The sequence below is a fragment of the Semicossyphus pulcher genome, unplaced genomic scaffold (assembly GCF_022749685.1).
Source record: "Semicossyphus pulcher isolate SPU_LCO1_2020_fin unplaced genomic scaffold, fSemPul1.0.p SCAF_1, whole genome shotgun sequence".
Lineage (NCBI taxonomy): Eukaryota > Metazoa > Chordata > Actinopteri > Labriformes > Labridae > Semicossyphus > Semicossyphus pulcher.
The window spans coordinates 26,004,620-26,031,518 of record NW_027211603.1 but is presented as its reverse complement, the minus strand read 5'-3'; positions in this window follow the sequence as shown (position 1 = coordinate 26,031,518).

Sequence of the window (26,899 nt, the reverse complement as noted above, 5' to 3'; positions counted from 1 at the left end):
AAAGGGCTGAGGTTGTACGTTGAGCCCGGGGCCGCCACATCCAGGACTGTAGCCTCTGCATATGGGACGCGCAATTTAACCGCTGAGCTAAAGCGGTGCCCCAAGAAACCCATAGTTATTTGATAATTCTGTGTGTGATCTGAAAGATGCCTTTATATTTTTTAACCTTTCATTTAACAAGTTGATTGTCTAAAATGCGCAGCTTATAATGACACAGAAGAAAGACTTTTTATGGACATTTTTAAGCAGAACATATTTGCAAACATTTCCCCTTCTTATTCAAAATGTCCATAACTGGTCCTGATGTTTTGCACATGCAATGTTTAAAGCTACAATTAAGAATGTTTTTGGCTAATAACCAACATCCTGTTAATCTCCAACCTCCTTCACCTGTCTACAGTCCAGTTCAGTATTTCTAAGTGGCATGCTTTTTTACCTTGCATGATGCTGCCGCTGATGTACAGTGTAGGACATTTTCCTCACCCTGAAGCAGCAGTGGAGGAGTGTAGCTGTCATATTAAACCTCTGTGCTCACTCACTTAGTTTGCCACACTCTCCGGGGCGCCCCTGTTTGTCTACACCACTGTTCCGGTTCAGTAGAGAGAGCAACAGGGAGACGAGAGGCTCAATGTGCATTCCTGTCAAGAACTCCTTCACTGATCCTGTAAACCATCCTCACACACACACGCACACACACACACGCACACACACAGGGCTCTTACCTTGGCGAAGCCGTCTGCGAGTCTGCAGCCTTCTAATGCTGCAGGCATGCTGGCTACACTTGCACTTACATTATGTGGTTTCATTCATTATTGTCCTAATTAATACGTTTTAAGTCCTAATAAGGCCTCCTGATTATGGCGGCAATGAGTGTAATAGTTGAATAAGGTTTGTAAATGAATAATAGAGCATTCTGTGGTAGTTAGTAGGTTAATAAGGACAGTCTTTGAGGTTCGAGGTGATTGCACTTCAATGTGAGATTTCTGCTGAGTGTGCTGGAAAACACATCAGTCTGCTTTAAGTGCGATGGCCTTTGTTGTGCAGAACAGGTGCAGTGTCACGCCAATAGAGGGCATTGTTGTTTAACTGCAGGCTCGAGGAGCACAGTCTTTGTTTATGTAGGTATCCATGAGTGCCTCTGTTTCTCTTTCACTCTTTCCTCTTTCCTCCGTTTAGAGAGGCTGAATTTGATGGTTTTGTTTGAATGCTAATTTAAAGCATCTATGTATCAATGTCACATTCTGTCAGCAGACGCAAGGCCTAAACACACTCAATCTTTTGATTTCCTCCACCACTTTAAATGACTTTTTATTATGTTTTATATGAGATGCAAATTAAAAGGATTCATTTCATCAAGCTGCAGCCATTTTCCCTCTGAAGGGAATAACTGAAATGTGTTTTTCTTTCACATATTCCCAGGGAGACATTTTACTTAAATATGTAAATAAAATAAACTTCCTCCTTTTTGGCACAGATTTAATTGTAGATATGCAGTTTCTGTTTATTGCAATTTGACTGAAACACTGAGAGGGGAAATATAAGTGGCTCTGCAGCAGTCAGGCTAAAGCTTGGATAAGTTACCACAGACACAAATGTTCTGCTTGTGTCAGGTGAGGAAGCACAAAGCAGACTTTACAGACAGGTTCTGATTTGATCAAGTACGTATAAATATATGTGTGTGCACGATTGATCCCAGACAGTATGGCATTCATTTTTTACAATTACACATATAAACAGATGGAAGAACACGTGTATATTAGAAGATATCAACCAACCTGAGTTTATCCTTAAAGCACAAAGGCAGTCATAGCAACAGGATGATTACATTTGTCAAAGAACACATGAGCTCGTTTCTATCATCACATTTATGGTGCTTTTTTCTGAAGTTTCATGTTTCTTTTCTTTTCTCTGACAATGTCGTATTGTCTAATTATTTTATATGACTCTTCTGTTTGCCCTTTTAAGAGGCCGTTCTGTCTTCACTATATCACTGCAGTTTGGATATATAATCATTCATATTGCTTAATATTTATTGATCATTTAAGATCATATGGAAAGTTGGGGAAAAGGGCACAGCGATTAGGATCAAATTGGATTCTCTGGGATAAAAGTTGATTTTAAGTTTCTTCTTAACTTCTGAATATTTGCTGACTGATGAATATTTGATAAACCAAAAATCCTGTTCACCATTACCACTGCCTTACCATTGTACTGAACACAGACTCATTGGTCAAAAGGACAAAACTCATTCAGCCTCATTTCAACACAATGGATGAGCATTCAATCAAACGGATGCCGATGTATTGATTTAGGGGGAATGCACAAAAGAAAGGATTTAAATCTGGGCCGATAGCCATTAACAGCGAATCTGAAGATAGACAGGCGATTGGCCATAGATCACAAATGGCAGGAAATCCATCTCTCCTTACTCATTTCTCCTTTTTATTTGTCCATGCTCCCACTCTGAGGTTTTCCACACAGCCCAGTCATATACTTAAATTCAGATCCTTCTTTCGTTCTCTAAACTACACGAGGAAATCAGCCCTACTGCTCTTTACATGTAGCAGGAACAAGAGCTGTCATTAAAGTTTACTGAGCAGGACTAAGTGGCAATACATTTGGTTTCTCTGTCTTTTGGAGGGAAAATGTGGAAGGATTGCAGTCGTTGGGTTATTAATATGCTTCTGCCAAAACCAACTTGAGTATTTGAATCTAAGTTTATATCAGATTGACCGTGAAATCTGATTCTAAACAGTCAACCCAAAAGTGTTAAAAGTTCAGAGGTCGAAGCTGGAAGCAGAGTGATTCATCGAAGCGTCTTTTAAGCGGCCTTAAATTTAATTTAGACATCAACCACTGATTAAAAAAACAAATAATTAAATAAATAAAGTTCAGACCCGTACATGTCTCCTTTTGATTAACTCTATCTTTTTTTTTTCTTATTAAATAAGGCAAACTTAGTCTGCACATGGATGACATACTTAAATACATCTGCCACACAGAGGTCGCATTCCTTAGGCTATTTTTTTATACTACCCCTGAGCTCACGAAGCAATTGATACATGATCTTGGAGAGGGCAGTATTGATTACTGTGGGGACATAAGCGATAGTATGTGGTGTGTGGACAGATTGTTCCAGGGTCCTGTACACTTAAGCCCCTGTCTTACTTCTAAGGAGTCACACAAGGGATCCTCTTTGGACATGTTGATAGCAAGTGGTCATCGGAAAGGAGGAAGAATCACACAGGCAGGACAAGATAAATAGACTTAGATTATGTTACTAAGCTAACAATTAGCCTGAACGGTTAAAGGCATATATTTAGACTGGACACCATTCACCGCCAATACTTATTTTTAGTTGATGGGTGGACAAACAAATCGGTGCCGTTATTTTTTAATATCCAGTTTAATTTCTGAACCATACTGATAATTATGAACATGAATAAAGGGCCTATCTGAATATTTTTGAATAATAAAGTATATTGACATGTACAATAAACAGAGATCAACATAAAATAGACAGTCCTTCCAAATTGGTGTGAGGATGTCCAGAGGGGTTGCAACGTGAGCTCAGCTGCGGTCGGTGTTCTCAGGTGATGGATCGGGTGGGGGAGTCGGTGGTGGGGTGGGCAGGCTTTGACCTTGGCCATGGAACAGTAAGCGCTAGCTCAGATATCTCACATGATACCCATACATAGCGGCTCATTACGGAAGAGCCCCCTTATGCAAAGTGCAGAGCTCAACACTGGCTGGCTGACAACGGCTAGCCTAGCACTGCTGACCTAACAATAAGACAACAGGGCCATCCCCACCTCCCCCAAAAAAAACACAACTCCAGCAGAGTCCTGGGTCCTTCATCAGCATGGGCCAGCAGCTGCTGCTCTGCAACTTAAGATGACCAGTGCTTCATGCAAAAATAGCCAGGGTGCTCTTTTCTGCTCCCAAATTTGCACTTGAGGAGTATAAAGGACAATTTTCACCAACTTTAAAGAAAAAGTTCAACATTTAGAAAATATGCAGTGGCCCAGAGAGTTCTTCACACCTCCCCTTTAGAAATCCAAATAGACGAAACGGTTAAATCAAGAAACATCATCAATTTGATTAAACGTGGGCCACATTTAAAAAAAAACACAGAAAGAAACGCAACCAAATACACCGAAAGACAATGGAAGTATTTACAGAGGACACGGCAGTGCACAGACACACAGAGACGTGCTGAACATGGTAGGACACGCTTGTTGCCACAGTAAGATGACCTATGAACTTACTGAATCAGTCCATGTATCCTCTGTTTTTCTTGGGGATTCCTGTTTTCTGATACAGCTCTGTTCTGTACGTTTTTGAGTAGCAAGCAGAAATTCTATCATTGACTTCTGAGATGTTGTTTTTAGGACAGAAACAAACCTTTACTATCCTACTTCCACTTTTGACAAACTGTGCAAGCATAAAGCAAAGTAGTACCAAACAACATAACAGAAAATAAAAAACACTTTCGGACTGCTTGTACATTATATTTGTCTTTCAAATCAAACAAGACGACAGAGATTTTCCTTTTTAAAGGCCTTTAAAACGTCCAGATATGGAAGTTTCACTGTCAACGTCAATAACTGTAAACCGTTGAGGACACAGGCCAGGTGTCAAAGATGTGTTAGGACTTTAAGTGCTCTCAGCAAACATAACATTTGTTTGTCTTGTTTAAATTTGCTTCACATTTTTGACAGACCAATTTGCAAATATGAATGTCACAAACCTCAGTTCTTTCACTTAAGTTCCAAGGCTCATTATCAATGGGCGTAGACCAATAAGCCTGGACGCAAGTGGAAAGAATTGCAACCAATCAAAGCAACAAAATATAATGTAGCGTTAGACTGCTAGCTTAGGAAGCTAGTTTGAACATCATATGGACATTTGGCAGCTGGGGAGCTGCATCTCCTGTAGAACTGGTTCGACAAATGTTTTCTTGTGTTGTGTGAGTTTGCAGTGTGTATGAGCATTTTTAGAATGTTGTAAAGGCCTTATTGGTGTTGCCAGTTCATAATTGATCATTTTTTAATGTTTTGTCTATTTGCATGTGATTTCTTAAGCTGGTGTGTATAGCTCCATGGGCCACTGAATAAACACCCTCATTGGCTTTTTTGCTTGTATGCCTTGCATGAAGCCGTGGACAGCGACAAGCTAACTTAGCTGAGGATACAAACTAGTATAAAGCTAGCCAGAATCTCAATCTGAAGCTTACTAATCAAATGTAATCTAGTTTATGTAAGCTTTGTAAAACTAAAACAGTAAAAATGTCAACCTTTTTAGAGTGGTTGGTTGTACTGAAACAGTCCAGTATGTACTGTAATATTCCTTTACTTACATGAGTAACTTGGTGTCTCTGCTGGTCGCCTGTATCTTGTCCTGGTCGCCTGTATCTTGTCCTGGTCGCCTGTATCTTGTCCTGGTCGCCTGTAACTTGTCCTGGTCAAGAGACCGTTTGGCACAAAAACCCTGCAAGAACTATAAATTCTCATTTTTACACTGTTTATTATTTCATTCGTGTTTAAATCATTCCACACTGACTATAAAAATCAAATGGCATACTGCAGTGTGTAAGTGGTAGCTCTGGTAATTGTAAGTCATGGATACCGTGTTATTGACAGATTTGATTGACTCACTCTCTCTTTAATAACGGCCCTGCTGTAAACGCTTTTATTATCAGCCTTTACAGCGCTGGACAATGACCCTGCAGGCTTCAGAGCACTGCTGGGGATGGAGCATATCCTGAAACTGTTTCTTATTTCTTTTTTACCAACATGTTCCATTCACACCATTCAACTAGACAACATGATAATTACAGACTGTTGAGGTTATTTGCATTGATGTCCCATGGCCACCGTACGTTTTAAGGTCAATGGTTTATAGGATATTTGCAATGATGAAACATGACCCTTCTCAGTGTCTTTTTTTTAATGTAATAAGAGCCAAAAAAAGTACAAAAACAAAATATCCAGTGACTTGATAATCACATGACTGCCATGTAACCTCTCAGATCTCACACTAACATGGTGTGAATTAACCAGAGAGATTAAAAAATTTGGGATTGCCAAAGTACAGCTGCCAAAACCAGTTAGATAAGTGACAAAACATGTTGAACTGGTCAATCATGAATCCAGTGGATTTTGATGGATTTGTTTTGGATTAAAGTTTCTCCCAGTAGGACGCAGATAAGAGTCTCTCTCTGCCACATTGTTACAAACAAGACAGAATTGTTAAGTTTCGGAGAAGGGCCTTGTAGCTCTGTACTATATGTTAACATTGATGGAATTTCAAAATGGCTACCGGGCACACTGCAGGAACAGATGGTGTGTTAATTCCAATGTTCAGGTCTCAGATGAGCAGACATTACCTCGTGTACACACCCAGTTGCTCTGTCTCCAGCCTTTGTGTGTTAATGAGTGAATACACAGATGTGTGTGTTTGAGAGAGAAAGACGTTGGGCTGTGAATACATCGCAGGAGAAGGGACCACATTGTGTGTGTGTGTCCAGTAGCCTGGTGGGCAGGCCTATCTGCTCCAGGGTAACCTCTTATCAGAGCCATTGGCATATCTTGAGTGGGATGACATAATCAATAATCAGAACTGTTAATCAATGGTATTCTAAATAAGCATTGATTGGGCCCACAAGGTTAGCCAGCTTTATCGGTTTACATTAAGCAAAGCAACACAATAGACAAAGGCCCAGGACTGGGACGGACCAGTTTAACCCCTGCCCATCCATCTTTACACACACAAAGAGCATGGTGGGTAAAACAGTGTGTGTTATATCTCCTCCACTCTCTCTCCCTTTTACACTTCTGTACTTATTATTCTCAGAGAAGTTAATCTTGGTCTTCCTCCCCTGCTCGCTCTTCAACATTACTGTCACGCGCAGCCTCATTTTAATACAATGAAGCTCCCGTTGCATCTCATTATCGACATGGTCAGGTGGACAGAGGTCAGTGATTTGTGTCACCTCTCACAAAACGGCCATCTCTCGCGGGAGCCTGTTGGATGAAGAGGGAGGAGTGTGGCAGCACGCTGTGAGTGTGTCACCCATGGGGGCTCCACATCTCCCTAATTACCAGGTATTGGAACACGGTCACAGCTGTCTGCAGGTTAGTCTAAGATGACCCGTGAGGATATACAGTTTTGCATTCCCCATAAAATCAGCGTGTTGTTCTTTACAGAGAACTCTCAGCGGTTGTCAGCTTTAAACTGTCAGAGTGTTTCTTCAGTGGTAACAGGAGGCCGCCCGCCTCTTATGTGTGCGCCTCAATTTCACAGTTTTGCTTCCCATATTCTCCCATGAAACATGACAACTGTCAATGTGCTACCAACAGAAAGGCTTGTAGGCAGGCATGGAAAATTTGCCGAAATAACCCTTTTAGTCTCCCCTCACCGCAACAAAGCTTAGTTACATGATTAGCGTGTCGCCAACATGGATACTCCAATCATTTTTCCCCACTGACAGTGGCTCAGTGCCAGAGACGGGCTTAGATTCGGCCTGTGAGAGAAACGCCTCTCACTGCTCATGCAGACCACCTGGCATCATATGTCTTTAGAACGGTAAAAAAGTGTTTGTTAAAACCGGAACATCCCTCTCTTCTCTATCTCTCTCACACTAGCTCACACACTTGCACAAACCTGGACAAATATTTGGCACTGCCGATTAGCGAGGAAAAATATTAAGCTAAATTGGCTATTTGTATGGTTTGTTATCTATTATTCATAGTAGAAAGTTTCACATAAGGCTATCTTCAACCCTTGTAAGCGCCCAAAATGGGTAGTGAGCAGCAATGATGCTGCTTTGATCTTCCCTGTGCCGGTTCCCTCTGAAGCGCTCTGTATTCGTGCAGCCTCCTCGTCGATTCTCCACACACCTCATGCCTCTCGCTCCACCTCTCTCCCTGCCTATCTATCCCTCTCTCTCATTCTCTTTGTCCCTTGTGAAAGCCCCCTGTCACCTCTGGCCCTCCTCCTCTCCTCCCCCTCTGTGAGGCTATTACAGGCAGCACTCCTCCCTCCCTGCCTTCCCCATGTATTACCATTAGAAGACATGCATCCTGGGAGCTGCTGCACACTCCTCTGTGTTTTGATTAATATTTTAGCAGCCTCGGGGAGGAAATGGGTCTTCCTCTGAGCTAATCTGTTATGGGGTGGATGCTCGGAGCAGGGGGAAAGGGAAGATGATAGAAGAGGAAGGTCAAGCTCGACTGTTTTTATTTTCTATGTCAGAAGTTGTGAAGACGTCCAATACAAATCAAATGCCTTGGAGATGTGAGTAATGCACCAGTGCAGAGATCAGGGTAGACTCAAAGCTAGCTGCATTTTGAGCGCAAGGTTGAGGATTGTTAAGATGGCACCAAAGTAGCCAAAATTAGGACCCACCCATGTGTTTATAACCAGTCCGGCCCCTTCTTACGCCTTCTACAAGAGAAAATCAATTCAGAAACATTTTTCTTTTTGCAGGGTGCTTTTTGTCCAGCTGTCCCACTGCTGTCTGTGTCCACCTGCTCACAAGGCACTCAGTCCCCAGCCTCCATGTCACATACCCTACTGTCAGACATGGCCAACTGGTACAGGAAACCGAAGTCAACTGCCAACCAGCCTAATGATTCAAAATAAAAACAAAACATTTTTGCAGCATCTGATTCCCTTCCCAGATCTTTGTCTTTTTACACACCTAGCTAGCTAAAAATATGACTGCACACATTGTTGTGATAGGGAACAAGCTCACTCGTGCTGGATCTAATATTTTTATTATAAATTCACTTTTTCGTTGTGGGAAAATAGTCCCTTATGTTCTGAATAGTGAGTGATGTGTAGTAAAAACACATTGTTCAGTTCAGGAGGTCATAGTCTAAAGCTGCAGGCTCATGGGACTGTATGTTTCAGGCTAACTCTGTTCAGTTTTAGCAGTGCACATTTCTCTGTTGTTCTGGTGGTAACAGCTGAGTGTTAGCGAGTCTGCTTCTGGGTCTGTGTGCTGCTTTTCTATGCTTCCTCTTTCATTGATTCCCACTCTCTTTTATTTATGTTTGTTTACTGTGCTGCTTGACTCAAGAACTGCCTATTGCTTTTATTGTCGAATGCAATGAAGGGTGCTTTTATCACCATTTGCCTGCAGGTCAAAGGTGAGAATGGAGACAAATGGGCCAACTGTACAATGATAAAGAGGGTGTTCTGAACCAGGAAGCATGCATCCGGTTCATGGATCCCCACAGTCCACTCTTTTGGATCAGGAGGCGATCTATTTTTTTTCCTTTATTCCTTTTACGAGTAACAAGCATCTATGAATTACACAAAATGACATTTAAGAACGCCATATACAGAATAAAAGGCCTTAAATATTTTGTCTCCCTTATTAGACGGACTACAGACAAAGCAAATTATTAAGCGTAGACTTTGGGTCATAGGTGTCTTCTTTTATTTCCTCTTTGCCTCCATTGGTATTTTTCTCAGCTTACATACAGTAACCTTGGCTGTGAATCATGTGACACCTTGACGCTACGCACCACTTTGCACATTGGTTCTGTTGACCAACATATGAATTATTCTGGCTGTATTGTTCGTGAATTTATCCCCACGGTGTTACCACGTTGATGAAGTGCAGTATGGAGGTCGAGTGTTGGCAATTACTCACCATGTGTTGGGAGCAGCGGGCCATGTACGCTGAGTGAAGCTGGCACATTAGGAACATACAAATGAAGGCAGCTCTTTGTGGTGTGCGGACTTATTTTTAAGCTCTGCCAGCCCATTTAGCGCCGTGTCCTTGGGGCTGGGGGTGTTTTGTATGCCTGCGATAGGTGTTGGCTTGCTAATGAAGGTGGTATTTAATTTGGTTAAATGCTGCAGGGATCAGGCGTTTGATATCTGTATGGATGGGATATGAATACAGTGGTGGATGGGAACGATTGGCTTAGATAGGCCTCGCCTTTTATTCTCTATTTATAGAGGGCATAATGTGCAGAAGGACGGGGCAGCTAGCAGGGAGCTAATGTGAGCATAAGGAGGATACACCTGCCCCTAGGTGTTTTTCTTAGCAGGGATAATAGCAATATATTTCCACACATGACATCCGCTAATGCTAGTTGAGGGAATATCCGCGAGAGCAAGTCGGGTTTGAGCTTCGAACCCCGTGGCAAAGTGTTGCACAGTAAGACATTGGGACTATTAATGGGATGACATGCTGTAAGTAAGTTCAACAGTAGGAAATAGATTCAATTAATTTTCAGCTGTTGAGAAGAGATTTTCCTCTCATCTGATTCCAGGCTCTTGTTTTTGGGACAGTGGAAGCCCCTGTAGCTCCTGCTGACCTTGAATAGTATTTTATTATTTTAAACAGGTCACACTGCAACACATTTGAGAAAGGGTGAACAAAACCTCCCCGCTCCCTGTCTCTCACTCTCTGTGTAGTGTGAAGAGGTTTCTTCATTAAAACTGACAGAGAAGCCAGAGGCAGGGGGAAGTGTTATAGCTCTGCAGACCTGTCACCGATTTCTCCACAAACTGTAATTTAATGCCCGACAATAATTGAAATAATTCTTTCATTTACGGACGAGGCTGCCAAATGTTGAACCAGAAAACTGCCAGCGGCGAAGATAATGTGTTCCCTCATGGCGGCTTCTTCTTAAATTCATTTTCTGTTCTAATGTATTAAATGCATAAATTCTCCCGCTAATGGCTTGTGTGAGGCAGAGCAACAGCCTATTCAATGATGCAGTTTAGAGAGGGTTTTACACTTAAAACAAGAACAACCATAATAAATGCCTATAAATCTGTGGACATGTCCATTTTTCCATAGCCCTAAATGTATGCTTAGTTAATCCCTTTCTCTGCGATGGCCATTTGCAGGAGGTAATGGGGGTGTTTTACTGCGAGATACTGCAGGACGCTGTTGGGAAAATAAGGAGAAATATTTTCTTGGTAGCTAAAAAATATGTAGAAAAACGGCTTTTGACTATTTTCACTTCCACATAAAATATTTTGTAATTGATTTACATGAATAATATTACCCAAATATGCTTTATAACACTAAATGTCACTCACAATGTCAATGCGTGTTCATGAGATCACAGTATGTTGTTTACACAGACTCCCTAATTAGCATACTAAGTGTGGACATTCAATTCCAGGCTGTAGTGGCAGGAAGTATTCCAATAGGATGGAGTGGTCTCCTATCAATCTAAAAATCCAAAGTAGCAAAGAAATAAAAACTCACACCAGGTATTTTTTTTTGTTAATTCTTATCTAAAGTTCATCATAAAATATTTCCCAGGATGCCCCATGACAGCTCAAACTCGGTGACAGTGTGAACCTCAGAACAAGAAGCAGTCGCCTTCTTTGCTGCAGGTCTTGTGCTCCATGAAATAAGCTATTTAGACAGTTATGAATTTTCCAGATGCTCATTGTGAATTAGCATTTTATTTTGCTTCATTATTCACAGACCTGCCACCTTTGAGGCTGTTTTCCACATGTCAGAATTGAGGCCTGTTTTTGCAGACTGAATGCATCAAGCATCAGATTGTCACCAGGAGAAATACTCGTATGAAATCTCAACACAGAGCCTTCCCTTACCTTAGTAGTATACAAAGAATGTAGAAGCTTGATTTAAGACATCAGTACTTAATTGCAATCTAAGTTAAGAATGCATAAATGTTAAAACCGGGGATAAACAACATTTTGTCCCTGAGATACATCCGTTCCTAATAGTGGTGTAACAGATCATAGTTTATCATGATCCATACAGATCATTCCCCACGGTTTGGAACGCATGTAATCTGCGGACAGATGCAAAGCATCATGATTTCACATCATGATTTAAAATACGTTTTTTGCTGCGTCCAAATCTCCAAAAAGTGAAAAGAGAGTGAGACCGAGTCTTGTGTTTGACTCTTATTTCTAATGATTAGAGGTGTCATGCGGACGTGAACGATACTGCATAGCTGCCATGACAACCTTAAACAAGCTGCACCGCGACACTTCGATTCAAAATCGATTTTTGAATTAGTACATGCTTCAGGAATCAGGATCTACTCCAGTCCTCTGTGAGCTAATAAAGGCAGTGTGGCAAATAATGGTATGAAAGCGTAAGATTACGTAATTTTTATTTTTTGAAAACGTTAACTGATTACAATAATAACACACAAAGGCAAATCTGAGACCAAAGGTAACATTTACCTCAACTGTTGACAATGACCACAATTTTCCACGGGCACTCCGGGCCAGTAACTTTCCACTGGCCCTGCCATTAAAAACACTGGCCCTGAAGTAATTTGTTTTCAGTATTATGTTAATGTTTCTCCTTATGTAAGGGTTCTTATTACTGAATATGTTTTGACCAGGAGTAGGGGCTTCTAAAGGCCTTTGAATAGTCTGCAGAAGCTTGCTAACGTCAATTAGCGTGTTCTTGAATGACGGCTGCTCTGTCGTGAGTAGCATGGAAAGTGTTTGTTGACAGCAGTAGCCAAATCCGCTGTTAAATGAGCGTGTTAAATGTAGCCGCTGCTGCCATGTAAAAACCTTGTTTTTGTGCATTATAACACACTTGTAATGCAGTAGACTACAGAGGGATTTTTGTGTGTAATGTTTACTTATGGTGGGTCCCACTGATACTGATATTAAAAGATGCAGCTTTTAGTAATTAAGACTGAATTTTTTACATTAAACTGCATCGAGACACGTTATTCACTAGATGAAGAGTGACGGTCATAGGAGTCTAAAAGTAATTATAAATATGCTTTTTTTTCTTGCTGATCTGAAATATGATCCGATCCACGACTCAAAAACTGTGATAAGGCCCGAACTGTGAGTTTAGTAATCCGTTACAACCCTAGTGCCTAATATAAATACAATGGATTAAGTTCACTTTATGCATTGATTGCTATAGTGTACCCTAATGAATCATGCTCAAAAAATTGTCAGGCTCTTCCTCGATGCTCAACACTTGCAGAATGACATCACACCATTCCAGCAGAGCCAAACAGGACACTTACAATGCTCTGAAACTGAATGTTCAAAAGTAATCCAAGAGGCTGCTAGCAGTGAAGCTACAGGGGTTTGAGCGCTATTACTCCTCTACAGCATGTATTTGTAAAAGCAAGCAGTCAGAAGGAATACATCAACAGCTTCCAGCAGTTATTGAATTTCTGTATTAAGAAATAAACTCTTCTTGTTCTTCCCTTTCTCTCCATCTCATCCCTTTTATCATATTTAGTAAATGTGATGATTCAGTGTTTGGCAAATCTAACTCTTTCTCTTCTCCGAGGGCGATGTCCAGGGAGGGTCACTGTGGCCACCGTGAAAACTCCATTGTGTTGATTACAGCAGTGATAGATAGGTTGTGCTCTAAGATGAGTGCAGAGAATGAGAGAGAGGCAGACATAGGAAAAGCTGAGCTAAGAAATGGAGAGAAGAATGCTGTACATAGGAGAATGGATGTTTGGCATATGAATGCAGAGCAGATGAGATGGAGCAAGACAAAAGAGGAAGGGGACTCGAGATAAAGTCGAGGTGAAAGTGAGGAGAATATTTAACAGGAGTGAATTATGGGATTCAGAAGGATTTTTTCTGGACTGAGAAACATTTTGGAAAAGTAAAATATAAGAATTATCACAAATTTTCTTAAAAAAAAATAGTTGTAAAAGAGATACTGAGTAGAGAAAAGTTAGCCAATAAAATGTACCTCTTTCCTCAGGACTGCAACATTGCTCTGTGTGTTGGTTGGGCTGCCACATTGGGCCCAGACTGAGTTAACACTACGGATGGATTGATTGCCATGAAATTTTGTGCAGACGTTTATAGGGTACATTCTGATTCCCTTGATTGTATCCCCTCTCCCTCGGGGGAAGTGAGGTAAAAGATGCACGGACAGAGTAATCAAGGAAACATGTTTGCAGAGAAATGAGACATCCTTTCCTCTGGTGGCACAACTCCGTCAGCTGTCAGTCAGCTTTGGTCTGAAGCAACTTTTGACGCCTTCGAGTTTGTATTTGTCCAACTTTTTCTCTGTTTGGCTGTGTTATAATTGTTGGACAAACATTTGCACATTTATTAACATGACTGGAAAGAGATGAGAATAGACAATAGATTTAATTGTGTTTAATTCAGGTTGAAGGCGGAATCAGATCAAAAAGTTTGTATTATTCTACTATATCAATACATTTCTTTCATCAGTCGAAACACAGTTAAAAGAACCTCTCTCTATATATATTTATTTTTTGTTGATATTTTGGTTGTTGCCTTGATTCGATAGGACAGTGGATAGAGTGAGAAATGTGGGAGGGGACAGTGGGGAGTACATGCAGCAAAGGGCAGAGGGTCGGAGTCAGAAATCCTGGGACCACTGAGCATAACCAGTGCCCCAGATCCTCCATTTCTAACTACACATCTAACAAAAAAAACTAAACCTTAAAGTGGTAGTCACAAAGATCTCTGTTTTGTTCTCTTTGGCGGCACCTATGGTGAAAAACGATAATTGCAGGAGCACACTTCCCAGATATCCAGACAGTGCTGCATGTGTGACGTCCACGGTTGGCTCCGGTTGTAACTCTTGATTTTCCTCGCTGACGGTCGCTTTCCTTTTTAGACTGTTTGCTTCATCTGAGCGTCCAATTTGTTTCTTTTTCTTTGGATTTTCACTTATTTTTAAAGTTGTATCTGTAGTCATCCATCTTTTCTTTGTTTGTTCGGCCATAGTAGATTACTGTTTACTCACAACACTTACAGAGACCAGAAAAGCAGCAGCTTAGCTCCGCCTACCCTCTCTGGTTTTTTCCTCTTCAGCCACTAGCCGGTAAACATTTGCTGTATTGGTAAAAATGTCTCAACTCCTGGTTTGATTGCCATTTTATTTAGTACAGACATCAATGCCCCTCGAAGGCTGAACTGTCTAATACTTTAGTGATCCCTTGGTGTTTCAATCGTCCAACACTTTGCTTTATAACCAAATACCTGAGTAACTAATGACTTTTATATCAACATCAGGTTTACTTTGTAGTTTTGCATGTTGTGAGAACATTCCCTATCTAGCACAAAACACAAAGATGAGCATCTGAGCATGCTGATGTTAGCATGAAGCTCAGAAGCTCCTGCCTCACAGTAATGGTTGCTTTGATGTCGTCTCTTAGTTTTGTGTAACTTTCCGTTTAAGAGGGATTTAACTCAAGATTTGAGCAGGTTCAAATGTATTTCAGGAATATGAGAGTACCTGTAATGTGAGTTTAAAAACGCTCTGTTGGCTGACACTGTAATTTTTCTAATTTGGGCCTTTAATAAATATCCTCACTTCTTTTTGTCAACACCTTTACATATGGTATCTGTAATTTAATCTTAGGAGAATCATGTCTCCTGTTCATTTGTGAAGGTTTGAGCCAAAGTCTTTCACATGCAGCTACAGAAACATACTCACACAAAATCCCACTGCTGTACTTCATCATGACCATCAATGGGACGCGATGTATGATTGATTGATGAAGCTTTTATCAATACCTGGATGGAAAAACGATCTCCGAAATCCACTTACATATCAGCGCAGCACTTTTATCCCTCCTCCCATGAACATGATTTACGAACGCAGTCAATGCGTAGCGCCGCTTACACGTGACTACATAATGAAATGGTGAGCTAACTTGGGAGAGCACAAACCTCTTACTGAGGAGCATTTAGTTAAGTGTACAGATTAGCATAAGAAAAGCAATCTCATAACATGAGCGGGCATCTCTAATTGAGCTATTGTTCATGTAAGCAGTGTGATTTTCTATTGGCAAAGATCTCTCCAGCTAACGTTACCTCGCCTGCTTGTGGAGTGATGCACTGTGATGTGTGTTTGTGTTGTGTGCGTGTGTACAAAGGGATCCCTCTGAATTGATCACCAGCCCTCAACAGGAGAGGACAGAGGGGGCGTTAGCGTGCAGACGCTAACTCTGCCAATAATGAACAGGGTGGTTATAATGCGAAATCCATCGCTTCTCAATCGAGGCCATTGATCAAATGCACCTCCTGTATGTTTGATTCTCTCAGCCTGCGTAGTCTGAAGTGGTGCTCACTCATCTCTCTGTCGAGCCACCTTTAAGGTAAGGAAGCAGGTGGTGAGGGAAAGTGACACTTACTGCAGCTGTTAATGTAGCTGCCGCAAAGAAGAGGAGGTGAGTGACCCTAGCAACAACCACGAGCGGGACAGAGAGCGATGAGTTTAGTCACCTTGGTACGAGCTCCCACTGCGCTCTGACTTTGACTGGACGTCTCCCTTCAAAGCTTTTAACAGGCAGATGTAATAGCCCTGTGGTTTTGAAGAGGCCACGGTTAAAGCGCCTCTGGAAGAGCAAGCTGGCGTCTCTTGTGGCTTCAGATGCGGTCTAAGTTGTACTTAATGCACTGACAGGTAATCCATCTGAAGGCAAGATGCTTTATGCCGATTTAGACAGGAAATCAGAAACCTGCTGTGGTATTAGCCCCGGTGTCTCTTCCTGTTATCCCAAGCCATGCATGTACCTCTAAATAAGAGCACCAGATACCTGGTTTCATTTGCAGTCTGGTGTTCAGTATTCATTCCCTTCATTTTCTCCTAAGTATTTAAATGCTCGTGCAAGTAGTTACCTGATCTGAGTCACTTATTTGAGTCGGACTTCATTACACAATTATTATTACATCAAATAATTAGTCGTTTTTGTTGTTGTATCTTTTCTTTTCTTTTTTTTTTACTAGTACTGGGGCATGTTTGGGGGATACTGGGGTGAATCCATATAAAGCCCTTTGATTGAAAGCACTTTATAAACACATGTATTATTATTATTGTTGTTGTTATTGTTATAATAAAAATACTATGAATTTATATTAATATTAACACTACTACTACTACTACTACTACTACTACTACCACTACTAATAATAATAAACTTTTTTTCCATGCGTCGGTCAACTAGCAACTCAAGAAAAGAGATCAAAATTAGAACAACAACTGTTATCTATAGTTATATTCAGTTGTCTATTAACAAAGATGAATTAAATACTAATTTTAAAAAAGTCAGTTTTGATTGGATTTTGACTAATGTGGTCCAGCCCTTTTGCTCTCCAGGTCAGGGTTATTATAGTTAACGAAGACTAGGACGAAGACAAAAACCAGCACTGAAAAAAAAATTCATTTCATTAACTAAGATAAAAAAGAAAACTAAAACACTACAAAGAACATTGCACGAACTAAGACTTAATAGAATTGCAGGTAAAATCATCCTACTTTTTTCAACTTCTTGAAATCAAGGCTTTCCTCATAATACCTGAAAAACTTAAACTAACACTGAAACTAAATAAAAACTAAAACTAAAACTTAAACTACTTATGAACTCCTAAAACTAAACAGAAAGACCAAATAGAAACTAATTTCAAAACTATAATAACGCTGCTGCAGACATAGTTTTACTGCTCAGTCTGTACTGTTATATTTTAAATGTGCTCTGGGGGCTGTTGTTTTGAAAATGTGCTGGTGTTTAGAGGAACTGAGGCGTTTTAGAGATCTCTGCTCCACCATCATCAAACGATGTACTTAAAAAATAGACTACAGGCTTGTAAGAATGGTGTTCATCCCTCCAGGAGACTTTGAGATAACTTCCATCTTACACATTTCCACATTCTAAGCCTTTGTCTAGCACTTTTTAAACATGATGACTTCTCTTAAATGCAAGTGGCATTGTTGTTGTCTCTCTTTTCACTGCAACACTTGACCATTCTTGACTTTGGGATATTTTTCTGCCCTAACAAATGTGCCCAAAAGAGTCATAACATGTGGTGACCACCCGGCTGAGTGGATTTATTCCATATCTGACAACATATCTGTTGTCAAGAGCCACAAAACCCACCTCTGTATATAAACAGTGAACTCAACTCGTGAGGACATCTCTACTGCTTGTTTACAGCTCCCTTGTTGAGCTAAAATAAGGAGGAGAATTAAGTCCAAAAAGGCTGTCTATAATTAATAGCATGTATTTTCTTAAATGTAGCTGCTCTGTTTGTGCTCCACCTCATAATAGTGAGAAGAAACAGAAGCTGCAGAAAGTAATTAATCTGCCTCATCTAATCTACACATATTAGAGGAACACTCAGTCCTCTGCAGTGATATTTTAAAGCCATCGCTCCCACAGACCTGCTCTCCTGAGACCACCGCGCTCTTACATCCCAGGAAAGACGGCAACAGCACCTCTCGCCTGAAACAGAGGAACCCCATTACATCCTTTCATTTTTCAGTCCCTCTCCCCTCCCTCTCCCTCTCTCTTTTTCTCCCTCTCTTTTTTCCTACCGTACATCACTGTGGCTTTATCCATTTCATGTTTAGTGAAACTCCCCAGGCGCGGCAACACAAGGCAACGAGATGCCGCAAATCTTTGATATCTTAAACAGAGGGCATAGTGCCAGCACTCTCGGCAGATAGGAAAAACGGTAATCCAAGGGAGGAACATCATCCTGAATCAAACAAAATGAATAAATAATCGGGGCTGCAGACACACTTTCATACTTGCGGTGCATGTCCGCGGAGGATTGGTTTACCAGCCCAAGTGATTAGTGTGTTGGCAGAATAGTTTGGTTTCTGTGGCTCAACCATTTACAGTATGATATAACAGCAGATCAGATCCAGTTCTGAACACAGCTCTCTGCGGAGCTGCTGATATTCAGCCAAAAAGGGGGAAAAAAACTCTGCTTGCTGTTACTCAACGGTCACTTCAGCTTAGTGTCATAATGTGTGATGGTTCAAATCCTAATCCATACTATTGTTAGGCCACACATCAGTAGTGTTATCATACTGCTTTATAATATTTTGGTATTTCACATGCTTTTGTATACTGTATATAAAAAGTGGACTTAATGTTGCCCACTATTTTGGCATTTGGCGGTCAGCATCTTGTTTTTTTGGAGTCAAAACTGACTATTTGTAAAACTGGTCGGATACACATTGTTATCTTTCTATCCTGGTTGACAGGTAGCCGTGTTAGCGACTTGCCAGTCACGGTTTGCCAATCCCTAGAGCGTATGCTGCTTCATTGTAGATTTTACTTTAAATTGGACCATAATTTACAAAATGATGTAAAAATCATGCTGCAATAAAAAAAACCCACTTGAAACTGGCAATCGGGAACATAAACTCATGAGGAAATTATGATATATCAAGTGAAAAATACGGTACTTTTCTCATCTGGTTCCATACATTTGGACTTCTCTTGCAACCTGTGCAGTCGCCCCCTGCTGGCCATTACAAAAGAAGCAGGTTTAACGCACTTCTGAATCTGCTTCACTTTTTAAACCAATAAGCTTCATCCACTTTTAATATACAGTCTAGAGATGGGCATTTCAAGCAAAAATACTATTCAATACTCACCAGGAACTGTTAACTCGCTTGAACTTTTCTATTTTTTATATATTACTATCTGGATATTCAAGAATTATGACCCATCCCCAGTACAGTGCGTTTAAATGTTTTAAAACTCACTATGACTCACCATGAGAAAAAGTCAAATGCAACTGCATTTCGGCAAAACATATAATAACATTTGGCAAAAATAAAATATAAAGTGAGTCCCCCTGTTATGGTCAAATTTTGATCATTCTGTCAGGAGGCAGAGAGATAGCAGCTTAAGTGAAGAGGTAAAGCTGTCTCTCTCTTTCATGTGATTTCTGCATGGACAACATTATACTACCAGTAGTACCAGACATTATATTATTTGTTTTCATTTACAAACAAAGACACTTCCATCACAAACTGGGGCAGACCCCCCAACATACAAACACACACTATATTTCCTTACCAATATTGAAGCATTGATTATTATTGTTGTTTAATTATGAGAGCTCTGTGTAAAAGTTATAAGCGTTGTTGTAAAAACTATTTAGCCTAATTGTATTTTCTTTATTTGACTTGACAGACGTTCAAATTGTATAAATGTATGGTACTGAATCATAGCGCAGGTCAGACATTATGATGTTCTGGACATCTGCTTGAGAAAAGAAATCTCTAACTGGCCCTCTTTCAAGTTTAATTGAGTACCCCTGGTCTATGGCTACTAATCAAGTAGCCATTTAACCAGACTTAACAATTTCAGCAGTAAGAAATCTTCAAGATACTTATCTATTATTTTTTCTGTGCAACATTATTTCTGTCTGCTTCTAGATTGGATTTCCATTCATGCATTGTGATCACAATCTTATACAAAACAATGCTGCAAATGCTAAGTTTTTATCTGAAGTATCTTTATAGTACGTTTTGCTCCAGCCTCCTCTTATACCTTCTCTCCTATATGACATAAAATATAAAATGAGGGTGGTTCTGTTGATAGTGGCTACATGCCTGAAGATGCATTAATAAACAACCAGGCAGAGATAATATTTTTCAATGCCAAATCGATTTTCATAAGGTTACATTCCTAATGTTTATATTTCAGCAACCTCTCTCCTGTTTATACAATGGAGGGTATTAAAAGGGAGATTAAATTTTACCCGCCTGAATATAATACAAACACAAAATGATGCTTCTATTTCCAGGGCAAGCTGTGCATTGTCATTTATTTATGAGGCTTTTTTTGCCCTCCCCTCCTCTTCCTTTTCTCACCCAACAGTAAATATGGAAATTGTGTTTGTCAGTTTGTGTACATAAACACACACACACACATATGCATATCTATACATGTGCCTTTGTGTAGAGATCTTTTAATGTCTGTCTTTTATACCGCAGTGAATGCAAACTTGTGCGGTGCTCCTGCGTGGCTGCGATGGGCGTAGGAGGGTCGCGTGGCCCCTGCAGAGGAAACTTCTCCATCCTCCATCAGTAAACACACTCCCCTCATCCCGTCTCAGTATCGGCAGTCAATCATCTGTCTTCACACACTTCTCTCCGTCAGTGGCTCTCTCATCCTTCTGAAGACGCCGCCAGACTTTTATTGCCACTTTTACCGTGAGCTGCCATTATCCTTTTGAATGTGAGAGGGCCTCCATCGACGAGGAATGATAGTACTTAAAGGTTAGAGAGAGAGCACGACGAGGCGGTAAACTATCATTCTCAATTGTTTAAATTATACACATAGAAATACGTCTTTATAATTATTGGTCTCCAGTCGTCATAATCACTTTAATTGTGAATCCTCTCCGTTTCCACTCTAAATGCATAAAAGTGCTGATCCAGCGTCTGATATTCCTCCGTTTTATATGTTCATCTTTCCAATGGATTCGAAGAAATGTTAGACCATAATAATGAAAGCTCATCACAAATCAAAAATGAAGCCGTATCAAAGTTCTTTCTTACAGTAAAACTGTAATAAAATCATGGCTGTCTGGCAATGATACATGAGAGTTTGACTGAAATCTTTTGTATCGATTTTTTAAAATGCTTCGTTTTGGCCCTAACTCTGAAATATCTTTTATTTGATGGTTCTTTTAATTCCCTCCCTTCTCTAAGCTTTTTAATGTTTTCTTCTTAATAACCCACATTAGATGTAATGGAATGGTAGCCCCTGACTAAACGCTCTATGTTAATACATTTAAAGGCTGTTCAGATGTTCAGCTGTGTCCCTGCTGTAGATTATGTACCGCTTTTCCAAATTGTTAATATCAAATGACATGTGTACAGACCAGTATGACATTAAGATAGTAACATAACATGACAACTTTTGTTAACTAGTTGTGTGCAGAGGACATGTACGTCTTATCATTTTATGATAAACAAATTGCTGTTTTCTTTTTGTGGCGTTTTACTGAGAAACAAATCATTTTGTGTCATTAATAATCAATGATGTCTAATCATATTTGAGAAGGTAGAATCACTACATTCTTTAGCTCCAGCCTTATAGATGTTTACAACAAGTATCTCCAACCTGATCATGGGATGATCTCAGTTTTGTTCTCTTTGGCGGCACCTATGGTGATAAACGGTAATTGTAGGAGCACACTTCCCAGATATCCAGACAGTGTTGCATGTGTGACGTCCACGGTTGGCTCCGGTTGTAACTCTTGATTTTCCTTGCTGACGGTCGCTTTCCTTTTTAGACTGTTAGACTGTTTGCTTCATCTGAGCGTCCAATTTGTTTCTTTTTCTTTGGATTTTCACTTATTTTTGAAGTTGTATCTGTTGTCATCGATCTTTTCTTTGTTTGTTCAGCCATAGTAGATTACTGTTTACTCGCAGCACCTGCAGAGACCGGAATAGCAGCCGTTTGTCTCCGCCTACCCTCTCTGGCAGACCAACCACTGCTGGGTGATGGAAAATACGTCACTTACTGGGCGCCGCTTGTGATTTTTTCCGCTAAAGTGACCACCAACACCCAGTCTGTAATTCTGCAAATGCAAAGGCTTTCATCAGTGGGCCATAGGCATCACCATTGTGTTACCTCTTTAAGTGATAGATAGTGATTTAACACATTTATTTAAATGTAAATCTTTGAGATTATTGCTTTAAGGTTCTGATTGAGAACATTATCACAACATTATGTTGACAAAATTAAAATGATGAGATATTTATCAAAGCATAAAAAGAAGATTCTTAAATTGAGTGGAGGTGACGAACTAGATGATCTTTTAATAGAGGAGACACCACCCTGTTGTTGTTCTCTTTTGAACTACTAAGAGAGACACTTTGTTTACGTGCAGACAATTGTGTTAAAGTACATTTCATTTAACTACTACGGAATAAACACAGCCACAAGTTATTTAATCTTTTGTAAATATTGTCTATGACCTGAGATTTTTATGTTATTCGAATTTGTTAGATATCACTTTTTCGATAGAATATTACAGTGTTACCTTTCTAACAACTAACAGTAATGTATATCTTTCAAATACATTTCCTGACCAACTCACATACACACACTTGTCCGAGCTGGGTTTGAATGTTGTTCGCTCTGCGCTGTGCCCTGTTAACATGGGTCAGCTCTGGAGCAAACTCATCCTTTGCAGGGTGGTTGATTAGAATATGAAAGGGAATCTCGGCCCGGCCATTTGCTGTGTTTGCTTCTCATAGACGCCCCGGCATGAATTAGACATGAGGGCAGCCGTCCACCCCACACCATGAGTAAACCTCCACTATTTACAACCACTCTGGGGTTTTAGAAGGCGTGAAAAGAAACAAATATTTAATTTGGAAGGTTTTTAGATCTTCTACAGAATGGCCGCCCAATCGGAGGAGATGTTTATGTATTTCTAAATGCAGGTTGCGGTGGGTTCAGGAAGTTATCTTAAAGTTGAAAAGAGGACTGAGTTGCCTGAATACTAGTTAAACTTGTATTAAACCCAAACTGTGATATACAATAATAAAAAAGAGAGCAGATACAATGTTTTTGTTAGTCTTATAACATGACACTGTATCAGTGGCCTGTGACAAATGCATGTTGTTATCATGCCACTTGGTTTCAAATAAGTGTACAAATTACAGATACATTTAGGTGTGACAGTAAGGTTGTCAAAAATGTTGATACTTCAATACTTTTTGATACCACGTTTCAAAACGATACAAGATCAGTGTTCAACCGAAATCTGCTGAGAGACAGAGAGATAGAGAGAGCCGTGGTCGAGTGACATAAACAGAAAGTGAAGAGAGAAAATACGGTTAATAAAAACAAAGTGGTGAAACGGAAAAAATAAGATGTAATATCTGATTGTTTAACAGCGCTCAAAACAACAAACTAACACGCCTCTGTACAACCTGGCAGGAAGGTACAGGGTTTAGTTTAGTCTGCCGCTGAAGTCGCGCTTCATCCTGCTAACCATATGTCTGTCTGCTCCGCCTTCCGTCACCTGCGGCTGTCATATAGCAACGACACAGAACACTGTTTACAAAATGTTGGTATTTGCAGACCTGTGAATGAAAAGTCCTTTTGACGTGTTGTTAAATACGAACAAGTTACGGTAGCGTCTGCTGAGACAGACAGAGAGCAAAGGAGAGAGACAGCGCTGTCCCTTGGTCTCATACTGTTTTTTCCCCATTTGTAGTCAAATGAGCTGTTTTGTGTTCAGTGACGTTTTCTGTACCAGCACTGTTTGCAGGAAAAATTATAAACAAGAAGACTTTTGGAGCCTAAAAGTAATTTTTTTTGTTGCTTTGGTATCGAGTATTGTTTTTTTTTCCTAGAATCGTATCGAAGTTTAAAATTCTGGTATCGTTTCAACCATAAGTGCCAGTGAAATATGCGTATTACCTTTGTTTGTGATAGCCATGTAGTGTATTTGTTACATTTGTTACTTTGTGATGAGCAGTATTAAAAAATGCACTATTGTTGTGGTTGGTATAGGGCTGTGTCCTGAATAATAAGAGTCCTCGATCCAGAAGGTAAATGAGCTAATGATTAATGTCAAACATTTCGGTATATACTGTATGTAAATACATGTGCAGTATGTGCACATGTACATAGATGATCTTTTTTATCATTGTGTCCTGTATAACCCTGTGAAGTTAAATAGTTTCCCACTAGCCGTTTATCCTCTCCTCTCTCTGCTCTCCTTCCAGCTGTGAGCTACAATTACTGCCATGAGTAAAATTCTACATTTCCGCAGGGCCAGATCATTTAAACCACAATGCCAGTCCTCAGTAACTTCAGAGCCCCTGTGGGCCCACTTCAATAGACCCCTGGCCCCAGGTGTGAAGCTGGTAACTTGTTCAGCGATACACACACAGAGTGGTGGCTGTGAAAGCATCAGGATAATGCACCGCTAATGGTGCAGATGTGTTAGACCAATAATGTCCCTGTCAAAGGAACGTTAGACGTAAAACCCATTGGTTTGCTCTGTGTTGAAATAAGACTCTAAAGCACCGACTAAAAGGGTGACGTTCTGGAGGTCAGAACACTGAGAAGACTGGCTAAACTACATCAAATTACATTTTTAATTTTCTACATAATTCCATGAAATTAAACATAAACAGTGCTAATGCTAATGTCTGTACTGATTTAATAGTTTTTTCCCTATATTTATCTTGCATAAGGAAGGCACTCCATCTAAAGGAGCATGTTAAGGAACAACAACAACAAGAGTCTTCCTAATTCTTTCCATTCGGAGATAATACTTAGTGTGTTCATCAAGTTCACCTCCTGATGAAGTAGCAAAACCATTCCTTCCTGGCTCAGATCAATGTTCTCTCATCAGTTCTATCATTCAGTCAGTCCCTCCAGGAAGTTGCATTGTCGCGTTTCTGCAAATTAAGCCAATTGCCGCAACTTTTTCTTGACCAGCTGATCCGTTCTAAACAGGATCTGCTTTAATGGGCTAACTAATCCGGACCTTAAATCCAACACCCGATGTCTTCTTGTGACTATTTATCCATGTTTACGTGCTGAAGCAGTCCACTTAGCCACTTCCTGATGCCTTGTTCAGTCGTACGCTGCCTTTTACCGGATCCCCTGCTGCGTGTCAATCCCCAGTCAACCAGTTTTCAGTTAATTTTACATGGTCCTTCGAGCTGGATTAGGGCCTACTGCAGATTCAGATGTGGACTCCACAGGAAGGACAACTAAAACAAGATGTGCGTGTCAGGAGGCAGATAACCTTCCCCGCACACCTGCAAGACTACGACCCTAGTGGCTCAGGCAACTGGAGATTGGTGTCTCCACCTGCCGCACAAGCTACACCTGAGGAGTATCCCACCTCTTGAAGCCAGCACGCACCTCTCTCAAGTGGTCAGGAGGGGCTACTGCATGACGAAGCAGAGGATCTGCGATGGCAGAAGAGGGTCCTGATAGAAAAGCGTGATTCGCTCCTGGTAGCTATGCAAGATCTCAAGCTGCTGAATGAGAGCTACACCTCAAGTCTCAGCAGAGTGAATATAAGATGGAGCAACTCAGCCGTCATAGCACCAAGGAGACTGAGCAGTTGTGTGAGCCGATCCAACACCTGGGAGAAATGGTGCAACAACTTCGGGTCTCCCCACCTCAATGACCCTTAGGGTAGCCTCCCCAAAACCAACCATTGGAGGGTGAGGAAAACAGAGGCCACACCACAAACCTAACAACCACTGCAGCACTTCCTCTTAGTAGCCGCGCTCGCCACCTTAGTGAGGAGCCTGTAGACAGCCTAGACCCACAACACTGCCAACATAGCCCTCCTGCACATCGACACGCTTCAGGAAAGAACTACAGTCTGTTATCCCAGTCACAATATGGCCTCTACTTGGCATGAGTATCACCAAGCACCAAAGAGACGCCACGTCCACCCTCCAGCGCATCGCCCCACTGATGGATTGACCAACCATAAAAAGTGGTCATGTCAAGGCCTTTAAAACATTTGCCTTGAAGGTGCGCTCTCTAGTTAGCATGCTCGAGCAGCTAGGGAGGAAAGGTGACATGGAGTTGGTGTGTGGATCCCATGTTTCCAGACTTCTTGGGAAACTGCCACATGACCTGAGATCTAGCTTTCGCAGGTTCATCCATCCACAGTGGATTCCCATACCTACCCTTATCGATCTTTCCAACTGGCTTGAGTATGAGATCCAGGTGCAGGTGGACACATTCAGATTCAGCTCACACAAGGAGATGACTACCAAGAGGGAGCCATGCCGAGATGCTAAGCCCCCCAGTAAGTCAGCAACCATCCTGCTGGCTACGGAGCACCCACTGTCTGATGTCAAGACACAGGAATTGGTCAGCCAGGAAAAGGGGAAGTATTGCCAATACTGTGACTATGGTAAGCAGTCCCTCGACAACTGCCCCAATTTCAAGCAGTTAACTGCAGCCCAAAAGCAGAGCTGGATTAAAGATGATAACAGGTGCTGGCACTGTGGGTGAGCACACCGAGCAGCAGAGTGCAACCTAAAGATGGCCCGCAAGATCTTCAAGACCAGACACCTGATTGTTCTCCATGAGATCAACAACAGGGCTCAACAGAAGTCAGACAGAGATAAACACCAAGCCCCACAACCTGA